The sequence below is a fragment of the Lactuca serriola genome, chromosome 4 (genome assembly GCF_051521515.1).
Source record: "Lactuca serriola cultivar US96UC23 chromosome 4, Lser_US96UC23_V15, whole genome shotgun sequence".
In the NCBI taxonomy this organism is placed as follows: Eukaryota; Viridiplantae; Streptophyta; class Magnoliopsida; order Asterales; family Asteraceae; genus Lactuca; species Lactuca serriola.
Genome location: NC_136411.1, coordinates 104,433,986 through 104,458,062, shown reverse-complemented (window position 1 = coordinate 104,458,062; position 24,077 = coordinate 104,433,986). Strand labels below are relative to the sequence as shown.

Here is a 24,077-nt window from a genome sequence, read left to right as displayed (position 1 = left end):
ACCGATTTTACATTGATTTCTGAACCGGATTAAACCGGCCGGTTTTTAGAAATACCCAATTGAACCGGTCAAAATAAACCGGTTAAACCTAATAAAACCACATGAAAAACATATCGTAAATTTTATAAATTTTTTTGATATGTTTGTATTCATCTAAAACTCTCTTTTGTTTCGGTATTATATTTTATGTTCTTTTTGACGTATATGGATTGATGTAAAACACTAAAACTTATGGTTATATGTTATTTTAATGTTATTTGAATTTATCTACAACTTATTTTTATATGTATTTTTAATGTTTGAACTTGTAAAATCAAATTCATAATTTATATATGTATGTATGTGTAGGAAAATAGAAAAAAAAAACTTGATAAATATAGAAACCGGTTCACCCGGCGGTCGAACCGATTGAACCGGGAACCGGTCACCATAGCGGTTCAACTAAAAAACCGGTTTTTAAAACATTGGAGTTACCCATGGTTTTCTTTGGTTTTGACTTTTGACCCTACATAAAGTCAAGAAATATAATAATCGACTAAAATAATGGGAATCAATTAATATCTTCTTTCGTTTTCAAAGGTTATCTCTTACTATTGAATGGAAATAAGAGGACCACGCAAATAGCCGACCATATCATGTCGTTATAGTTTCAATTTTTTTCATCGAAACCGTGACGATATTATGAAATTACAGATCACAATTATAAACGTTTTTGTATCCCAAATATCTGTACTACCTGAGATGATTAAGCTTCGTCACAATTATAGTGAATTTAATAGACCGCAAAACCCTTGTACGCACATATACCAATGGAATATATTCATGTATTAATTTTGCTTTTTAGGGTTTTGAAGATTTCCAAGTTGTCCACTTGATGCATCTTTTTTTTTTTTTCTTTTTCTTCACATAGATTTCGTTTTTGTTTATTCGGAGTAAAAAGCAGGTGGGTCATTTAATTAAATAAATGTTCAATAGATTGCGGCATTTTAGTTTATTTGGAGTAAAAAGCTAGTGGGTCATTTAATTAAGGGATAATGATTTAGGAGGATAATAAGGTTTTCAGTTTGTCTGTATCAGGTCACTAAGATTTTTTTGTACGTATTAGACCAACATGGTTGTTATTACCGTTTAGAAATAGTCATTTTACCGGTTAAATGACTATTTCTAAACGGTAATAACAACCATGTTGGTCTAATACGCACAAAAAAAAAACCTTAGTGACCTGATACGGACAAACTGGAAACCTTATTACCCTCCTAAGTCATTAACCCTAATTTTAAGACATTGAGAATATATGACCATCAACAGTAAATTACTTCGTTTAGAACTCGCGTCGTCCCATATAACCTGCTACTCCTCTATATGGCGAAGCTCTTCATCTATAGTCGTCCATTTGGGGACATCCGATAAAATTGGAACGATATAGAGAAGATTAGCATGGCCCCTGCGCAAGGATGACACACACAAATCGAGAAATGGTCCAAAAAAATTTTTAACCCTTCGTCGTCTTCTCTGGAACCCTAATTCCCTTTTCAAATGCTAATAGAGTTCAATTGTAATTCTTACTTTTCAGTAGTTCATCTACTGAAGTCATGATCAGACAACATATGGATTCTATGGTCAAATTGATCTTCTTATTGATGTCTTCAACCATTTATGGCAAGTAAGGGTGATCTTTCCTTCTATAGAGTCTCCTTTAAGTTTTTTACTTTTCCTGTCATTACATTCATGCTTTATAAACTTCCGTTTATGTGTTGTATATAGTATGTATGTGTTTGTTTATGTGCTGATTTTTTTATTCATTTTGCAACTTCAGTTTCTTAGTTCATGTTGTGGTTTTGTTTTTCATTAAATAATTGATAATAGACATCCTTTGCAAGTCCCTGTTGGTTTTACATTTTCATTCGTTATCAAATGTAGACATTGATGAGAGGTATCAAAGTGCGATTGTTTTTCTACATATGGATGTGTTCATGTAAACATTTAAATGAAAAAAAAAAAAGAAGTTATTGATAAAATGTTGCATATTTATGTAATGAAGATCATCAATCATATGAGTTTTCGGACTTAGAAGTTCTGGAAGGATTGTGAGATAAGTTTAAATGGAAGCAACTATTTTCAGTCAAACAAATCAGTCACATTAATTAGTAAGCATGTTTTCTAAATAATTAGGGTTAATGACTTAGGAGGGTAATAAGGTTTACAGTTTGTCCGTATTAGGTCACTAAGGTTCTTTTTTGTGCGTATTAGACCAATATGATTGTTATTACTGTTTAGAAATAGTCCTTTTTACCGGTTAAAACCGGTAAAATGACTATTTCTAAACGGTAATAACAACCATATTGGTCTAATACGCATAAAAAAAACCTTAGTGACCAAATTCGGACAAACTGGAAACCTTATTACCATCCTAAGTCATTAACTATTTAATTAAGTGCTCAATGGATTGCAGCATAACATTCTATTAATTATATATTATTTTACCAATAAAACTCTAGATTTTGTTAACTTTTTATTAAACAATAGTTTAATGGATTATCATATCAGATTAAATAAATATGATGTTATTTTTTTGAAATATTTTTAAGATTTATATATTTTTCTATTGTTTATAATAAAAAAATATAAACTAAATTATTAAATATAAAATAAAATCAAATGTAAATAAAAAATAATAATATATGGTTTGTTTATTGCAAAAAAATCAAATGTTATTTTTAATATAAATTGTTATATTTAATTGAGAAAGAAAAGATAAATAAAAAACAATTCTCATTACACGATGGAATGCATTAAACTCAACTTACAATGCTAACTTTATTTCATTCGACCTTATATCAGTATTTTTGGCTCGTAAAACCCTCCATGAAACCCTATTTTTGGCTCATTAAACCCTCCATGAAACCCCAATTGATGATAGCCTAAAACATCACTTAATTATACGATTAATACTATTTAACATAAATTTTATTGAGAAATTGAGTAATCTAATCATTTTAAACGACTATTTTAACAAAAATAACTAATTTTTTTTAGTAAAATGACCACTTGCTCCGGAACATAGCATTATGAAGTTGTGGTCTCCGTTCCGGAGTATATATATATATATATATATATATATATATATATATATATATATATATATATATATATATATATATGTGTGTGTGTGTGTGTGTGTGTGTGTGTGTGTGTGTGTGTTTATTTGCATGCAAACGCTTAGATACTTACCTTCAACCAACTAATTCGTAATTATCTCTTATAAAACCACTTCAAAATGAGTTTCTCAGAGAGTCAACACGAAAAAGCTTTAACAACCTGTCTATTTACCTTCACAACCTTAGGCGAACTAACCCGCATACTTACACTCATATCAAAACTAATTTAATGGATCATTTCGAAGCCTTTGGCTATTGGATGGGTGGTATATTTGTTTTTTGCACTTTTCTATTGTTTCTTTAAAATACATAATGTTTCTACATTTATATTAATTCGTTTTTGTTCCCAAAAATAATACAAGTCCATACATTCATAGGTTGTTTCTTGTCTATCGTCTTTATAGGTAATGTCCCTCTTAGATGGGAGTACCTGAAAACAATGTTTGTAACGGTTGTTATCGACGGGAACAAGCAGACCCTCCTTATAGTATTTTGTATGGTCATGGAAAACAATCTCTACTGTTGTACTTGGTTCCTTATGAGGTTAAGAAAAACTCTGAAACAGGGTAAGGAAGTATCGTTCATAACAAATATGGACGATGTCGTCAGTTCTTGCATAGAGCATGTATTTCGTTACTCTTATCATGGATATACTTCTAAAAGTGTGTTCAAGTATATGCATACAAGAGGCGTCTCTGGCAGAACATTACAACCTTTGTTTTGGATGACATCCAACTCATATATTATGTCTGATTTAGAAGAAAACTTTCGGCGGCTAACCTGTGATGCTCGTGAAATGCTTGCCAACATCGATCATGCGAAATGGGCAAGAGCCTATTTCCCTAACATCCATTAGAATGTAGTCAACATTGATGTTTCCCAAAAAAAATGTGTTATCGATAAATCAATGCAATGTACCGATACTAATGATTATCGAGGCACTTCGTGACTACATTCAACGGTCTTTCGATGAACGTAGATTAATGGCAAGAAAAATACCGAGTGAAATATTAAATTAATTTAAATACTTGTACAAGAACCTTATTTGATCATATTTACTTTTCAGCGAGCTTGACTATCGTAGCCACCCTGTATGTTGAAATGGTGCTTCATAAAAGCATGCAAAATTATGTTCGGTGGCAAGCAACAAAGATTCCATCAGAGATCTCGTCTCCGCTCCCGTCCAACATTTATAGAGCTTTTCATTCTAAAAAAAGTTGTGTTGTTGATCTGAATCGTCATACATATTCATGTGGGAAATGCCGCAGTCTGGGTATAGGTTGCGATCACGTTACTTTGGCATCACGTTATTCGAACATCCATGAATTACCTGATATGGTTCAGATATATTACCAGACTGATGTGTTTCAAACTGCCTACTAGACACAAACCATGCACCCTCTTCGCCATCCATTAGAATGGGAAATACCAGTCCTTTTGATTGTAGTTCTATTGCCAATGTAATTGCAATTAATTTGGTTTTAATTGATTTGCAATGTGTAATGAAAAATATTATTATTGCCCTAATATTTGTTGCATATTTCAAAGATAGAAACAATATAATTTACAAGTACCATAGTAATACTAACAAACAAGCAAACATTACATATTAAAAAGATTAATAAGCGTTACAAAAGGGAAACTTAGTTGACGAACATAAAGCTTACAACTTGTACACAATGATTCCAAAAAAGAAAATCCAACTACAAATTAACATTATCTTCAAATGCATATTTTGGGTTTCAAGTTTCTTCTTCGATCGAAATAAGTTACTGATTATCAATGAATATTGTCTTTTGCTTTGTCAACCTAACAGATAAACCCAGACTGTGGTCCTTGAAAATTTAAGATCAAACACATGACACATATATATTGTGTAAATTAATATTAATTCAAAGAAACATAATAAAAGGATAACCCACATACCTCTTTAGGACAAGCGTAAAAAAGTCGTCCATGGTTATTTCTAGTCGTTGATGTCCTTATAAAAACTTCAGAGCCTCAATCGCAGTATGTCATTTCTTTGGATTATGATAAATAAATTTTTAGTAGTAAATTTAACAAGATAAAGAGTTTGGACGCTTGAATTTTTTTATATAATGGCATTTACTAGGGTTATGGTTCTTGACACTATTCCGGAAAAACATTTTGGAGCCACATTCCGCAATTGATATATCGGAACATTAATTGTCCTACATTCCTAACATATGTGTACTCATTCCGTACAGTAAAAGTCATAGATTCCTGACATATGTATAGTTATTCCGAACAATAAATGTTATAGATTTTTGACAGTATTTCGGACCCTCATTCCGGAGCCACGTTCTGGACCAAGTGTTTCAGACCATTGTTCCAAACATTGCATTTGTACGTAATTATCACAGATTCCTGACATATGTGTAGTCATTTCCCAACAGTAAAAGTCATAGATTCCTGACTGTATGTGTAATCATTCCGAAAAGTAAACGACATAGATTCCTGACATTATTTCGGACCCTTATTCTGGAACCCCATTTTAAAGCCACTTTCTGGAATGGGTTCGGACACTTGTTCTGGACATTGCTTTTGGACCTTAAAATGCAGTTAGCATGCAGCCTCAACGTTGAAATAAAACTGGAATGAGTTTATCTCACGATGGTGTTTGGCATTGCGAAGAAGAAGATTGTTATGTTTGTTCAGATAATAACCTGTTTCCTAAAGGCCCAGATTTCTCGCTCCTGGATAAAATGACCGATGACGTTTTCCAAGCTATGAAGGTTGCTGAAGAAACAAACGGAAGGGAATCTAAAAGAAGTCGCACACTAAATCAACGTGCAGACGATCTAGCGGAACAAGTAAATGAAAAGGAAAATGGGTTGTTGAAGTGATGAAAGAAGTGAAACAAGCTAAGAAGTGGATTGAAAATGAAAATGCGGAGATCAATAAGTTGCATGCAAAATACGACCGTCTAACAGATGTTGTGAGAATTAGAGGATATTTTATTGACCGGGAACAAAATATATATCCCTTACGGTTTTCTAATTTGTGGAAACCAATCTAAGAAGTATTAGGTTTTATAACGCTCTTTGCAATAATCTTAATGAAAAAAGGATAATTGTAATTTTAGATAATCATATCGTTCCTTTTACAAAATGCAGTTTCGAAAGACATTACAATATCCATATTTAAAATTAGAATAAAGTTTTTGCCGATAACTAGAAACTTGTATCTGATGCAAACTTGTCGTGTCTACATGATTTTCAAACAATTCCATGTAGGTCTCAATTCGTTTGAAACCATTATCAGACCGTTCGACTTGATCTTCTATTGTCCGAGTTGTCCTACGTGTTTCTTCGATGATGTCCATTGTGTTCAAAAATTGTTATATATCTTCATACATGGTAATGAGGAGCATTTTCATGTTATAACATGCTACTCTTCTCCGACCCTCAGCCGGTGAAGGCGGTAATGGGATTTCCAGTATTACCATTCGTTGTTTAGCAAGTTGATAATCACGAATCATTTCTAATTCAGTCGTATCAACAAGATGTTGGTGCTTGTCTTCAAGATGTGGTATATCATATTTTCTAGGCAACTCATCCTCATCGTTTGAGTCATTGGATGTTGGAGACTAAAAATAGAACATACCTAAATTATATTAATATACTATTTGAAAACCAATGTACATAAAAAGTATTTAATAATAATTAAAAACACTTATATATATATATATATATATATATATATATATATATATATATATATAAATAATTGCAACTAGTCTATCATAACAGGTTTGTCTGCACTTGCTTCGGTGCCATCTTTCAGAATTTTATTTGCTTTCAATTTAAGTTTTAATACTCTTTCCGAATTCTTTCTTAAATTTATGGGTGCTTTTGTTGGTTTATTTTTCATCTTATTTTGAAACTTAGCATCTTCGTTTTTTATCTGTAAAAACAAAATTCCAAGAACATTTTCATACATTACCATAAAAATAAATTATAATTATAAAATTATTGTTTTTCGATTTTACCTTTATCACACGTAATTCCGAAAACTTATATAAATGGAATAAAACTTCGTCGTCCTTAAAACCCATTTTTTTAACAGCATCCACGCTAACTCGTCTTTAGACTAACATGAGTTATTAAACAATACTTACAAAAAGAAATTATATATTATAGTTATCTTGAATGATCATTCTGGAATAAATCATCGGGTTCCGAACCACGTTCATGGTGTTGCGGACCTATATTATCATTCCGGAACACCTAGAATGCCTAATTCCGGACTAAAACAACCGATTAGAAACACATTACAAATTACTTACATGATATTCATACACGTAGATCGAGAAAAGATTAAAAAAAAGGATAATTCAGATATTCCAAAGTTGTCCCTCGTATTCCGGACCATTTCAGACAATTCTATAATACGTAAATTGTTTCCGAAAATCAAATGCAAAGTAACTTAAAGTGTAGAACGTACTTGGTTTGAAAAATGCATGCTTAAAATTTGGTCTGAAATGCGGGTAGATCGTGTTTCAGATCTGTTAATTCCGGAATGCGTATTCCAGATTTTTTGTGTGTGAGACTCATATATAACATTGGGCTACAATATTGGGCTTGAGCCGGTTTTTGGGTCCAGAATAATCTATTCCAGACCAAAAGGTTAGTTTTTAAAAATAAAAAATATAAAACTTTGTTATATTGTTTTAAAAAAACCCAAAAAAATGATTAGATTACTCAATTTCTTATTTTTATTTGTTTTAATGGCAAAAATTGTATCAAATATTTACTTGCACAACACGAGAAATACAATTAAATACATGCTATTTTGAGTAGACCAAAGCCGGATCACAAAACCAGGGAAACTATTTATTCAAGAAATGATAAAACTAATTGTATTGTGTATAAAATGGATTTGTGAAACCTAATCTACGTGTTGAACGCCTTACTATTTCGAATTTTCGAATCGTTAATGATGGCGTTGATAGGAACAAAGAGTGTCTACTCCAAAAATACAAAGATGTATGCAACTTGAGGTGCTTCAATTTTCTACCACGAGTAAATAGCGACCCATGATTCTATCGCAAACTTACGTTAATGATGGCGTTGATAGGAACAAAGATTGTCTACTCCAAAAATAAAAAGATGCATGCAACTTGAGGTGCTTCAATTTTCTACCACAAGTAAATAGCGACCCAGGATTCTATCGCGAACTTACATTGAGTGAAGATTTAGACTACCATTTTTCGATGAGAGTCACAGAGTGGACAAATCTCGATTAGAACGGGAATCCCTCGAATGGAAGGATTTGGTTTTTTTAGTGGATAATCTATTATACAACTAACACTACTAGAAAAATGGGCAATTTCCGACGGCCATATCTGTCAGAAATCCGTCGCTAAAGCCAATTGCGACGAAATTCCGATGGCCTGTCGTAAAAAGCCCCATGGGTAAATTTTACCGACGGAATACTAACGAATTTCCGATGGAAATTATTTTCGTCGCTATTTTGTCAGTATTCCGTCACTAAAACTAAGATTTTTGTGTTTGTCACAATTCCATCGGAATTCCGTCACTAATTTCCGACGGAAAAAATTACGTCCCTAATTTTTTGTAGGAATTCACCATGTTTTCTAGTAAGTGCAAAATAAGATGTTTACTTCACATGTACGAGTTTATTCCAATGTGTGACTTCATTTTTATTTATCCTTAGAACATTTATCTGAATTCGTGATGCATAATGGATTGAGGGAATTCACACCCCTAAGCACTCCAAAGCCCAATGCCATCATTCAATATTACATGTGCATTTGAAATTCTTATGGCGTCTAATAAGTACAACGAGTTGATCTAGATCAATTGTGCATCGCAGCTATCTCTCATCGAACCATCCACAATCCAATTTTGATTCATTTCCCATGCATATATAGGGTGGGAGATATTTAGCTCAGTTCTGATTTCAACAATAGAGCTTATGCCCTTGATTTCCTACCTTAAGGGAGATTACTTTGTAATCCACCATCTGCACCATGCATAGCAACATTAGAATTCTTATAGATATAATCGTCTTTGGACTTAAACCTCTTACACAATTTAGATAGTTGTCATATTGACAACTTTAAATTTCCAATCCCAGGGTTGCCTACTTGCCTTACTCATTTTGGCCAACACTCTCTTCCATCATCCATGATATCCATGTTATCGTACTCTCTCTTAACGACCCACCCTTAAGAAAATTATGTCCAAGTTTTCAAGGATATTGAAGACCTTGACTGAAGCTAGGAATATAGGAAGTAATAAGTTCCACAGCAACCTAAACATAATTACATACAGTTAAATGGTCGTAGAGCGAAGGACTATGCCGATGCAATGTATATTGAGTGGGGTGTATGCCCCCTTGGATGTGGGCCCCATCATATATCCTAGTTAAATATATAAATCTTTTTCCTTTTGTTAAACATTGTGGCTCCACCAGATGATAGTCGGTTCTCATCTAAATCTTTTGTAAAAATAATAAATAATTGATTTAGATGTACTTGGGGGCAATGGGAGTGATGCATCCCTATTTTTTAATATTAAATGTTAAATTCTCATGCTATATAAAACTTAGACCTCACAAACGTGAACTGTCGTGTTGTGTCAAGATATTAAACGGGTTAAAAAGACTTGACTCTGACCCGATCCGTTTAATTATCATGTCATGTTTATTTTCAAGTCGGGTTTCGGGTTAAGGTTTAGACCTTGTAAATATATTGTGTCATGTCGAGTTGAAATATTTTAAAGTTTAGAAAGTAGGAGTTGTGGAGGCAAAAAGGAAAAAAATGAAATAATGGAGTTATGAGATAGAATGACAATTTATAATAAGTTTAGAAGGAAAAATAAAAATAGTTAAAGTTGGAGAGTAAAGAGATAGGTGGTGAGGATGACTTAAAGTCTATAACATATAATATATTTATAAAAATAATTAAGTAACTTTGAAAATTTGAATATTACTTCTAATTCTCGAGTTTGCCTACGATAAGTCTATAACAAAAAATATATTTATAAAAATATGAAATTTATAATAAATAATATATAATTAAACAGGTCATATTCGAGTCATCTTCAAGTTGAAAGTCTTGACCCTAATCCTACCCGTTTAATTATCATGTCATGTCATGTCAACCCGTTTACATAAACGTATAAAAATCTCTGATCCTAACCCACTAATTTCGTGTCATGTCATGTTTTGTTATGTCTAATAAAACTTATGATATACATAACAAAATAAGTCGGAGTTATTTTTTACACCGTTTGTTCTTCATTATCTTCTAATTAAATTAAAATTTATGATATAAGTACATCATATCGTTTTATTTTCAACAAAATTTATTTTAAACAAAGTATTTACATAAGATAATTTGCATGTATGACTTTAAATATTAGGCAATCATATTATACTTTAACAAATGAAGACTTACAAATTCAACTTTTTGTCGAGTTATGTGTTGTTCTAGATTTTAATTATAAAGTGACATTTAATCGAATGGTTTAACGTTATTATAGTTTTTATTACTTTAACTTTTTTTTTATATATATTAACCTACTTGGAAGACAATGCACCCTTACTTAACTTTTAGGTTGGATCGGTCATTGTATACCTTCCAACTTATGTTGGATTCGCCACTGTATACCTTTGATCTTATCGATGACCAGGTGCCAAGACGACATTATCATCATATACATGCTTACTAGGTGACTAAGGTAAGATGAGAATTGACACCTTCTTATTATTAATGGTGCAACTTGTTGCTTGTTTACGTGTTACGTAAAATTTTCTTCTTTAATTAATTCACAAATGTTTTTATATAAGTTAGCTTTGAGCGCCGATACCATAAATAAGCAATTGATAATTTTCACCATGTACAGTGCATTGTTAACAACCATTCCTTAACAAAAATAACATAAATAGTAGTTTAGAAACTATGTGCCCATTATGAGGTAGATTAATGCCTTTAAAAATATCTTTGTCTCTTGCCTCTCATAACATACTATTAATTTAGGCATGTGGATGCAATGATATATAAATATAGTTAACATGGGTCATCCTGCCTTACCCCTCTAGCAATCGAGAATTCTTTAGTTGGAGACCAATCTACCCTAATAAATAAGAATGATTTTGCCACATGTCCTATTTTTATTTATTTTGACACTTGTCATTTTCTAGATTTTTTGAATTATTTAATATCCACTTGTCATTTTTATAGAATTTTCTATTTTTAGTCAACTTCCACCTATTAAATACAATCTCATATTAATTAATTTTATTAATATATTAATTAATGTACATACTAACTTTCTATTTGTGAATTTCTCTTTCTATTAATATATTAAGTAATGTATAATTATATTAATGTAGATAATACCTTCTATTTGTGAATTCATATTAATTAATTTTATTAGTATAAATTAATTAAGATTAAATTACATAAAGGGTCCTTGTGGTTATCAAAACTTGCATGAATGGTATTTTTTTTGCTCACACATTTTACTTTTGGACCTTTTAATAAACCTGTGTAATACACGGGTCACACACCTAGTTTACTAATAATGAAACATATGTTAAAAGATAAACACCCATGTATCTTAACTGTGAAATCTACGTTCTCTATAATTTCATGAGAGACAAGGTTTGATTCACGCCTAAAACCATACGTTCCATTATTTGATTCGATAGAATCCATCTATAGATGTTGAGAAAAAAATCTAGAGAGAGATCTATAAGGTGGGCTGCACTAGAAATAAGGTTAACTGAATGACTAGATGTATTATTATTGCAAGTGTCCAATCTGCAAACTAGCCCGATATGATGTCTCGGGGAGGCTGAATTTAATGGGCTACTAGATATCCGTAAAGAAAAGGGTTTCTTATATTAATCACAAGAGCTAACATGCGTATCATCAAAATACGATCTTTCTTCCTTTTTTGGATGTAGCAAACAACCATTGAAATCTAGGTGACTTTTTCAATCGCATAAATTTTCTAGGGTTTTCACCCACGTAAATTTCCATGGAAGCCTTCACTAAATCTAAATTCTTTTTAATGAAGCAAAATTCCTATAATAAAGTTTGTGTCATCCTCCCGACACTCATTTGGAATCAAAAGATGGGTGTTTGGTATAGAGAATCCACACTCATTTGGAATCAAAAGATGGGTGTTAGAAAAATAGTATTAATTTCATTGCTCTTGTTTGCTTAACAGTAAGAACAAGGAAAATGAAAAAAAAAAAAAAAAAAAAATAGATTCATTTTCCATCCTTTTGATTCTCTACAAATTAGGAAGAAAATGTGAGAAAATAAAAATTACCTACGACCGGGAATTGAGTAAGGCTAAGCGGAGTCGATTCGGTGTGGCTCGGCAGTTGCCGACATGGACTCGATGAACCCCAGGCCACCAAATCGGCATGCCAAGTACAGTGACCAAACTCGATAGGATTGTGTCGAGTTCATTTTCTTCTCCCCTCATTTCTTCTTCTCATTCGGCAATCTCCTATCTTTTACTTTCTTTCGGTCCCTCTGTTTGGCATGGACTTCAACAAAATGAAGTAGAAATGAAGATGGCCTAAGTGGAGCTTGGTTAGTCCAACACCACTCCCCTCAGCCTAAGGAAAACGAAAAAATGAATAAACAACCAATGACTTGCTACTTTTTCAAATTATGCATGTTAGCTTAAAAAATATTGGGCTTTATTTTGTATTAGGTATTATGTTGGCCCATTGGCTAGGAATCCCTAATTAGCTAATATATAAATTATATCTTTTCCTTTCATTGTATTTGTACTTCTCATTTGATACTAATACAAAACCGTAGTCATTCTATGTCTTTTACTTGTTAGTTCACATGGTATTAGAGTTCAGTTGATCATTTGTATTTTCGTTTTTGGGGGCGAGTTGTAGCAGACACGACATTGCGCGGATCGAACTAGGGGTACGGGGGCAGCATGCCCCGTTTTGGAAATTTTTGAGGTTTTGGGTATGATTTCCTCCTTCATTTCTATTTTCTTCGTGGTATGATTTGTTTGATTTTTTTTTTATTTCGAGATCTTGATTGTTGTTGTAACTAGTCGTATTTGTTGTTGGTTTTGTTTTTTTTTTATTGACCGTTATTTGAAATATAGTTCTGAAAGATAATTTTCTTCACTCCGTTAGTACCCAACTCGATGGCTAGAACTCTGCCTATTGGATTTAGGTTATGAAGAATTTCTTGTGAGGCAATAGTATGTAGGGGATTGTTAAAGATGACAAGAAAAACCAACATATGAAAAGGATGCGAATTATGCAACCTTATTGGATTCACAGGAGACTAATAACTCCAAGATCATTACTTGGATTAATAATTATGTTATCCAGTCTATTAGTACTCAGTTGACGAACTATAACACATCAAGGGAGGTCTGGGATCATTTGGATAGGTTGTATACTCAGTCTAATTTTGCAAAGCAATACCAGTTAGAGCTTGATTTTCGAGCCCTCTAATAGAAAAATCTCAGTGTTTAGGAATTCTATACAACTATGTCGGATTTGTGGGATCGGTTGGCTCTTACAGAACTTGCTGAGTTTAAGGCTTTTAAGCCTTATACTGATAGAAGGGAAGACCAATGTTTGGTTCAGTTATTGATGGCATTACGTTCAGATTTTAAAGGCTTGCATGGTTCAATCTTGCATCGCACACCTCTTCCCATTGTTGATTCGGTTGTTCACCAGTTGATTGTTGAAGAAACTTGTATCAAGTCCCATGCTGACAAAGGTCCTAAGACAGCCAATCCTACTGTCTTTACTATTCCATAACGACCGTAGTCTTCAAACCAGAATTGTTCCAAAGTTGTATTTGATGAGTGTGATTTATGTAAGAAGAAGAACCATTGGAAGGAAAATTTTTCTTTGTTGTTAAGCAATGAAAATCTGTAGCAACAATAAACTAGATCACATGTACCGTATCAGCCTTCACAGCAGAATAGATCTTCTGGATAGTCTCAGTCACGTCCCTCATTTCTACCTTTTAGGCCACCACATTACGTTGTTGTTGCACATTTAGTTGAGACTGAGACAAATTTTACAGCACGATCAGCCTTGGATCCCCATATTGTTGAGCAGTTCAGACAGTTCATTGCTTCCAATCCAACTATCATATTAGCTTTCATGTCTCATTCATGTTTGTCTTCATCCAACACTTCAGATATTCCTTCATCCTTGTAGATATTGGATTTTGGTGCATCTCATCAAACGTCGCCATATTTTTCATCCTTTGCTTTGTTCTCACCTCGTTCACCTGTCTTTGTTATGTCTATTAATGCTACACCTATGTCGGTAGATGGTTTTGGTTCTATTGCCACTCCTTATATATCTTTAACAAATGTATATTATATTCCCACACTTGCCTTGAATCTTGCGTCGCTCAGTCGGTTGTGTAAGTCTGGTTGTTGGATATTCTTTTCTATTTTGTTCTATTTGTACAGGACATTCGGTCAGGGGCGGAGCCAGGATTACAAGATAACGGGGGCTTACGATTATACAAATATAAAAATATTTTTTTATATATGAATAATATAAGAGAGTCCATAAAATTGAAATGAAATTGATAAAGAAAAATCATATAAATGAGAACAACATCAATAACTTAAAATTGGAGATCGTTTCTCTGGAATCAAGAATTTGACATATTATTTTTGTAGGTTCAAAATTAATTGGTTCTTTTATATATAATATATATATACTATTCCTTTAGGTTGTAAATATGTATTATAAACATTTCCCTAATACTATTACTACGTGATGTATTTTGGGTCACACATTATTATTTATTAAAAAAAATCAATGATTTTTTTTGTTCATAACTTAGCCTACGATTATAAAATATCAAATTATCAACCATAATTAAATTATTAATTATAAGTTATATAAAATAAAATATGTAATAAAATTAAAATTTATTTTCTTATTAACTAGTGAACTGAAATCATGTAGCAGAATAATCATAAATAATTTTTTAACTGAAACCTCGTTTATTAAAAATAAAATAAAAATACCTATCAAATATATGAGTAATTGACAATTATAAGACACGAATTAGTAATCGTATATGAACCTAAAATAACAGAGGTTATAAGGCGGTAATATTTTTTTTAATACAACCCTCAATTTTTGTCATAATTGTCATAGCCCACTTTCTTCTTTTATATAATAATATACCAATTGAACATTTAGAAATGATAGGGAGGGACTGTAATAAGTGTGGGCTAACTGATTACTTATGGATATAATATATATATATATATATATCTATATTATAATTGATATGTTAAAAGAGATTGGAGGGGGTTGTGCATCCGGCATCCCCCCTCCTGACTTTGCCCCTGCATTCGGTCTTGCAGGGTGATTGGGATAGGCAATAGATGTGGGGAGCCTTATGTTTTAGAGCAACTACATGTTGTTGATGTTGTTGCCTCAAGTGTTGATTTTTTGTCTTTTCGTTTAAGTCCTTCATCATCTGATTTTTATATTTTGCATTCTCATTTGGGACATTTGTTGGTGTCATATTTACAATTTTTGGTTTCCACTGGTGTGTTAGGTTCTTTACAAACTGATGATATTTATGATTGTTGTGGTTGCAAACTGGGAAAATGTTATGCTTTACCGTTTAAAAACTTATCACTCATTCTGTTGCTCCCTTTGATATTGTGCATTCTGATGTCTGGGGCCCATCGTTGGTCATCTCTAAATCGAGATCAAACTATTATGTTTCATTCATTGATGATTACACTCGTTATACATGGGTTTATTTTATGAAGTACATGTCTGACCTTTTCACCATATATAGTGACTTCAAAGTCCCTGTCAAGACTCAACACTCTGTTGTCATAAAATGTTTTGATGTGATTTGGGAGGGAAATTTGCCTCCAATGGTTTTAGATAGTTATTGGCATCTGATGGTATTGTGTATCAGTTATCATGTACAGACACCCTATAACATCGTGATTTTTCACCTAAATTTTTTTTATTTTTAAAACATTTATTTAACATAATACATTGCAGAAGACTTTTTTAAGATATTTTTTTGAAAAACATCACTAACGTTACTTTCATGTCAAAACAAACCCATCAAAATTAAAGTCCACAAAACATGATGATGAAAACCCAACATGTCCAGATGGTATCATAACTATAGATACTAAATAAAACTACCTAATGGTTTCCATCCTCACCAAGTCATCATGTCAAGCTACTTGTCCCAATGCACAAATACCAACAAGCAAAGAACAAGTGTTAGCATAAGTTAAGTGAGTCAATATAGTACAGTGTTAAGAGAACATACATATCATAGATAGATTCACACAAACATCCACACATAGTCAATGACTCACTAGCAAGACATACAACATAACACCACATAACAAACATAGGTTTAGCTCAATTTATTTTTATTTTTCAGTTAGAGCTTGTTTTATTAGTTACTCTCCTCAACGCCGTTGTAACTAATTTAATCTTATCAATTCACCGTTTGAATATTATTATATAATGTAACAACCCGTCATTTCAGGTCAATGAAAATTGAGTCTTGTAACCTCTTTGAAAAAGTAATTAGAATATCATCGAAAAATGAAGTATTCAAAGGCTCTGTTTGGAGTACGCTATGTAATAGATATCGTCTTAAGGTTTCCAAGCATGTAAAGAACACTAAAAGCCGAGTTATAATGAAGAAGTTATGACCATTCTAAGTTTTCCGACAAAAACCAGCAATACGAAGTTACGTAAAAACGTAAAGTTTCAATAAAATACTTTTTGACCTTAGGTGTCTAAATGACAGTCATAGATATCGTTAAACTGCAAACGCACATAAAAAGAACGCCCAAAACGGACATCGTATGAAAAAGTTATGAATTTTTAACGAATTTTCTTACCCTGACCTTTTAAAAATAAATAATAAAAAAATAATTTCGGAATTTGCCGACGGAATCTAAACGAAAGTTGTAGATCGTAGTCTCACCTTCACGTGGATATAAAGAACGTCGAAAACGGAGTTCGTATGATGAAGATATGAATTTTCGAAGTTTGCTAAATAATAAAAATATAAATTAAATTAAAACCCGGTATTATCCGAAGAGTGAGTCAGCGGTCCGATCCTTCGTACGCCCCGCGTATCCTCGTACGCCCAGCGTACTCAGATGCTAGGCTCCGGTTCGTCCACGTCGCTCCGATGCTTCGACCGAGGATGCGGTCATCCGTGACGTCTCGTACGCCCCGCGTACCGAGGTCCTCCAGCCCCTATATAAAGGGTGCGAGGGTGCCGGCCAAATTTGCTAATTTCCTTCCTTTCTCGCGCCGAAGCTCTGCGTTTCAACCCTCGGAGTCATCCCAAAGGCCCGGTTTTCATATCCAAGGTGGGAAGAAAGTTTTACACTCCCGAGATTTTCCGAGAATCTCGAGATATCCGCTTTCTCGAGTAGAAGTTCTGCTCGGTTTTCGTCACGCTTTCTTCAATCAATCAAGTGAGTTCATACCCCTACAACCACACTTTAAATGCTTTTTTTAAATGCTTTTAAGGGGGGGAATACAAGTAAACACACGACTAAAATCGTGTGAAACATCGATCTTTTGCTATACTTTTCATATTGTTGTTTTAACTATCTTATGAAGTCATCATCATGCAAAACACCTCACAACACAGCTTTACCCTCTTGGGATACAATATGTTTTGATAAATAGAAATAATGTTTTAATTATACGTTTACATACAAATACATCATATCAAGGGTAATATTCTTTACTAAATCATTTTATGCATTCAAAGAACTTATGATTTATGCTTTGTCAAACATTGTGAAAAAGGATAAACTTTGCATACAAAACTACTACTTTAATACAGACTTAGTTGAGAATCTGTGAGACGTGTACATCTTCAAATCATACCTTTTTGCTAAAAGGTACCGCTTCAAGTCCTGTCTATAACCAGAGTCTCCCGTTCGGAGAACGTGTCAAATGTGTATAGATCTATACGGGAAGTCATGATCTCGCACCCTGACTGTTAGCTACAGTCCGTCCTTTGGGGTGACAGTTTGTCATAACGCTACGACGCCTGAAGAACGTCGCTACAGGCATATTATGTTCAGTATGGTTATAAAACTCATCGGATATACAATTATTATGGTATTATGCTTTTATGTACAAGTAGTTACTAAAACTATTCTTCATCTAACAAGTGCGATCTTCGTATAGCTTTATTATATAAAACTATGCCACACCTTTTAAGCACGTCGGTTGCTTGCGATTTTCGGTCTTAGAGACTGCCAGTTACTTTAGGAAAATAAGGGTTTTTCTCGCATCTAGAAGAAACAACTAATAGGAAAATAAGGGATTTTCCTGGTGCAATTGTTTACAACTTATAACACGAACATTCATATGCATTTCATACTTTTATAAGAAAATAAGGGTTTTTCTTGGAAAACACAACAAATCATATCTCAACTATTAGGGAAAAATATGGGATTTTCTGGATCTAATACATTCATTTTCAACACAACGAATCATAACTCTTTTCATTTGAAAATGCCGCGTTTTCTGGAAAACATACACGAACTTTCGAATGGCGTACATTTCTCAAAACACTACTTATGAACTCACCAACTTAATTGTTGACACTTTCTCTTTGAAATAACTTGTATTCTCAGGGAACCGCTAAGCAGGTTTGGAATTCAACTTTTGGGGATTAAACGTGCTGACATTAATTACTTCTTTTGATAGATGTTTATGTATTTATCTTTTGAACATGTAACGAATACAATTATGTAAACATTTTGGAAACCTTAATATATATGGTGGTGTGTACTTTCCTTTCTATGAACTGTTATGATACTGAATATGACGTCCTCCGCCCCCGAACGTTTCCGCCATTCTGGTTTGGGGGTGTGACATATAATATTTTGTTTCTCCGCTTTACAATAATAATTACTCACTGCTCACCGCTATAATTATTAAAGTATTACCTCTTAGTTAGGTTCTATTTATTCACCGCAAAAACCCAAAAGCAAGACCCCGTTCACTACTAACGTGACCGGAACGACCCAATGCACTAAGTGAGGCGCGACTCTCACCCGTAATCATTGCTCCTGGTGCGTTGTGTTTGCTACTCCGAATGTGCACATACATGTACATGCGTTGTCGTTAAGGACTGGTACAAGCGGTGCCAGTTCCAACAGATAAACCTCCCAAATCCCACGTGATGTTTGCACTCGTCCCACCGCTTGACCAACATCACTCCAGTCCCCGTATACCAAGGTGTACCAATACCATGTGTCGAGTGGTTGTCTAAAAAAACCAGTTGGCGTCAAATTTGGCTTAAGCTCTTTATCCCATAGGTATCTTTCAACCCACTAGGCCATCATAATATCCGGATTTGGTATATAACTATAACTAGCTTACTACCCTTCGCCTGACTAGTGTGTTCCCCTTTTAATTTACTAATAATTAATTAAATAAATAGTTACACTTTTACCCTCTCAAGTAATCATGTAATATTATGAATTTTCTTTTATTAACATATTACCTCTTTAAGGGTTATTTTCATGCAAACATGTAATTTTATGAAGTTATTACATTTTACACCTCACACCACTTTTCATACACAACATATCTATTAATTTGATACAACACTAGCATTCTTTTCCTAAAACATTTTAAACAAATATTTTCAAACAAGAATTAACATGCTCACATGACATAATGTTCATACACTTCACTCGATCTAGCGTGACCCTAACTCACATCTCACACCAAACAAAGAAGAGTCTAGCATGCAACGCCCTAGATATCATTACACAGAAAACATTTCAACAATAATGGCATAACGTTCAATTATCAAAAAGGGCACATGCATCCTAGATAACTAGTTTCATCCCAATCCATCTAAGATATGGGATACTCCTAACAATGTACTTTTAAAACCACAAGTTGACTCACCATTACTAAAGATGTGACCAACTCACACTTCAAGTCTTGTATTGGTTGAAGTGTCACACGTGGCCTTATTAAATTTCAAATAACAAGGCTAATGGAGTTCTACAGTACCAAAGATGACAAATTTATAACCCAAACACAAAAATCAACTAGTAAGTAAAATTCCTAGTTTTGGACCCAAAACAACCACCTGTTTAGAGCTGTTTTAGATCACTTTAAACCTATATAACTTCCATTTTTATTTCATATTTCATAAGCTCATACTTTTAGCTTTTCATAATGTATTTTTGAAGGTCCAAACGATTTTTCTACAATTTTATATGATTTTTACAAAACTGCCTATCAATACAGCTAAATTCTGACCAGCTTGTGAAAAAGACAATTGTCACCTAAGTTAGAAACAACAACAGGTCCTGGAAAAATTCATGGACAAAATAGACTCAGAATGAAAACATTTAGAATTTACGGATCATTAATCCGACCTCTCATGATTTTTCTAGATTCTTTTATATAACAGGGGTAGAATAGGTATTTCCCTACAATTTCTCAGCTTGACCCCCACTCATTGTTTTGAATATAACTCAAGTTAGACAGATCCAAATGATCTGACATTGGATTTTCTAAAAACTAGATTAAATTTCCTAAAATTCATTATCTGTTGAGCATTGTCCAATTCTGGTCTAATTTTCCATAGAAGAACTTTCAAGAACAGGTCAGATTGCTGTCTACCCGGTTTGCATATCTTCTAAGCTCTTTCATACCACTTTGACACTCACCTTTGCATATACACTAAGAGACATTTGTAAATACACCAAAATGAGCATACTTCCAGAATTTATAAATTTAACTAGGACTTTCATATAGGATTGCAAAGACCCAATTAAGTGAAGCTCCAACCAAGGTTTTGGAGCAACAATTTCTATGCCAAACTACAACTATAAGCTAAACTCCTACCAAGCTTACATGTTAATTGATCAAATATGAGTGGAGGGATTTCAAGGATGGATTATACACAACCCAAGAAATCTCAAGTCACTACTAGAAAACTGATACAATAGCTACAGTATAATCCGTAGCTATTCCGTACCTATAAGTGCATAGCTACGGAATTGCTATGGAAAAATGTCTGTAGCATAATAGACTGTGGCTAAATTATAGATATAGAATAGCTATGGAATTTTTCGTAGCTACCATAGCTATGGAATAACTACGGAAATAAATAGCTATAGATTTCCTACAGAATAGCTACAGAATAGGTACGAAGTTAAATAGCTACAGAAGTATATAGCTACGGGGATCCGTAGCTAACTTCGTTTTTATTTTTAAAAAAAATAATTTAAAATTTTCCAATTTTTTGTCAAATACCACATTCAATTCAGATTTGTCCCAAAAACCATATAAAATACACCAAAAAACGTCCCAAATACCAATTTGACACATTTAATTCCATTGTCCAAAATACAATACAAAAGTAAGCACTAACAAAACAAACAAACAATATCAAGTGTTTACAAATTCAATTGTTCCAAAATACTTATCAATTGTCCTCAGGTGGATTATCAGGGGTAGCACGGGGTTGATTTCCAGACAGATTCATCATCCACATAACCATTTCCATTTGTTCTTTCATTTGTTGTTGTTCCATGGTAGAAACTTGTGCACGCAACCTATCAACCGAAAAAAATTGTAACACAATTCAATACTTAAACAATAATAGCAATGTACTTTAGTTTATTATAACAATGCATTTTTTTTTATAATACTTACAACAATATACTTAACTTTTAATATCCAACCCTTCATTTGCCTTCTGTTTCGATAATGAAGAATTGTAACCACCTACAACACAAGACACAGTGCACTACAATAAATAAGTATGTTTTAGTGTAGAGATTCCCTTAAAAAGACGTCGTGTACAACAGTGGCATAAAAGAATGCAATATTATACCTCCCAAGGATGTTTTGGGTCCTTTGGCTTTTGATTTGACCTAGGTTCTGGACCCCACGCAATGCAACTATGTGTTTTACTATTAAAATTACTGAAAGTACATTGCTACAATGTGGTACATTTTTCCAAAGTACTAATTACTTAACTAAAACCACAAATCAAAAGTCAATCTTTAAAATTTCTCATTCATGTTAAATTCTCTCCTTAATTCAATCATACCAAATACTACCCTATACTAGCTTGCAAAGAAATTTATGAATCAAGAGGGGACCTGTTGACCAGCTCTTTTATATTATATCCAAGGCTCTGATGGCTTCATGTCTTCGCAAATCGCATCTCAAAAAACTGACATAAAAAAGACCGATTAATGGTTTATAACTATAAAAATTAACTACTCAAACATGTAACATAAACAATAGACATCTTATCAATAAGATTGATAATTCCATTACAACATAATTTTTAAAGGTCCCTTTCAGTACCTAAAAACACACAACAAAAGCTTACTTGAATTATATTATCAAACTGAACCCAAAATCATAACATACCCAAAATCAAAACAAAGTCTAAATCGAAATCAATCCTAACCCAAAACGAAAACCTAAGTCGAATTAAACCAAAAAAGGCTTACTTGAGATAATGATGATAATGGCGATGGCAAGCAGAAGATGGCGATGGCAAGCCGATGACGGCGACGGCAAGCAGATGACTGGAGCTAAAAAGCGCGACGATGAATCGGTGATGAAGATATACGGATTTGGTGATGGTGACGAGAGATGACCGGGGCTAAAAACGATCTCTATGTACAACAATGCCAGCAGCGATGGTAAGATGGAACTCCGACGGAGTAAGCTCCGATGAAAACGAAGACGAGAGGGGGTGTAAGTGTGAGGTGCGAGTAGGAAACAGTGAGAGAGAAGAGAGAAAACGAATCAGGGAGGGAGACTGAGAGAAGCGGGAGAATAAAAAATTTCGTCGATGGATCCCGCTAAATGGAGGCGGACAAAAGTATTGTGAAACCCTAAAATCGAAAATCCCAAAAAAAAGGGTGATGGGACTCGAACTCCCATCTATTATAGATACAACCAAGGAGACTACCAACCGGCCGGGAATGCCATATCCATACTTTATTCGTCTACAATAGCTTTTGACCAATCCCAATTTGGTTGTTGTTGTTGTTATTATTATTATTATTATTATTATTATTATTATTATTATTATTTCTATTATTATTATAGTTGTTATTATTATTATTTCCATTATTATTATTATTATTATTATTATTATTATTATTATTATTATTATCCGGGTCTTAATTTTTTTTTTGATAAATTTTCTTACATATTTAAGATACAAACAACTAATAAAAGTGTGAAAAAAACGAAGAAAAAAAGACCTTTGGTCGCCGGAAAATCCAAAGTAAAAAAAAATTCGTAGCTAATATTCGTTTAATGGTTTAACACTATAATGCTTATTAATACGTTCACATACATCTCACAAACACGTATACATCATCATCATCATCATCATCACCGTCATCATCATCACCATCACCAGCACTAACACAATAAGCATCACCATCATTCATCATCATCATCATCATCATCATAATCATCATCACCACCACCACCACCACCACCACCACCACCACCACCACCGTAGTCATCGTGAAAACGAGTAATTGATCCCGAATGTGCACACGACTTTATGAACAATATTAATATCTATAAGTTGGTAAAAATATAGATAATCATGTAAAATAGATGTGTGAGAAAAACAATGCGAAAAAAACGAAGTTTGGTGCCCGAAAAACCGAAAATAAGAAAAGTTCGTAGCTAATCCTTAGCTCGATCATGTATGTTATTACTTGTACTAGCCCTGATATGGCCTTCTCTTTGAGCATGGTCAGCAGATATCAAGGGAACCCTGGCAAAACACATTGGACCGCAGTCAAGAATATTCTTAAGTACCTTCGGAGGACCAAAGAATGGTTTCTA

At 33.2% G+C, this 24,077-nt stretch overlaps 1 long non-coding RNA gene and 1 other non-coding gene across 2 annotated transcripts; one reads left to right on the top strand and one right to left on the bottom strand.

The window, feature by feature from the left end:
* The first annotated feature begins 1,387 nt into the window (after positions 1 to 1,387).
* Positions 1,388 to 1,494, top strand: LOC145103367 (U6 spliceosomal RNA). Its single transcript, XR_013706461.1, has one exon. It is a non-coding gene; the product is annotated as a U6 spliceosomal RNA (small nuclear RNA).
* Positions 1,495 to 21,554: 20,060 nt separating this feature from the next.
* Positions 21,555 to 23,020, bottom strand: LOC145100277 (uncharacterized). The gene is made up of 3 exons (XR_013704941.1): positions 22,712 to 23,020; positions 22,352 to 22,425; positions 21,555 to 21,971 (listed from the first exon to the last, which is right to left on the bottom strand). It is a non-coding gene; the product is annotated as an uncharacterized LOC145100277 (long non-coding RNA).
* Positions 23,021 to 24,077: the final 1,057 nt, after the last annotated feature.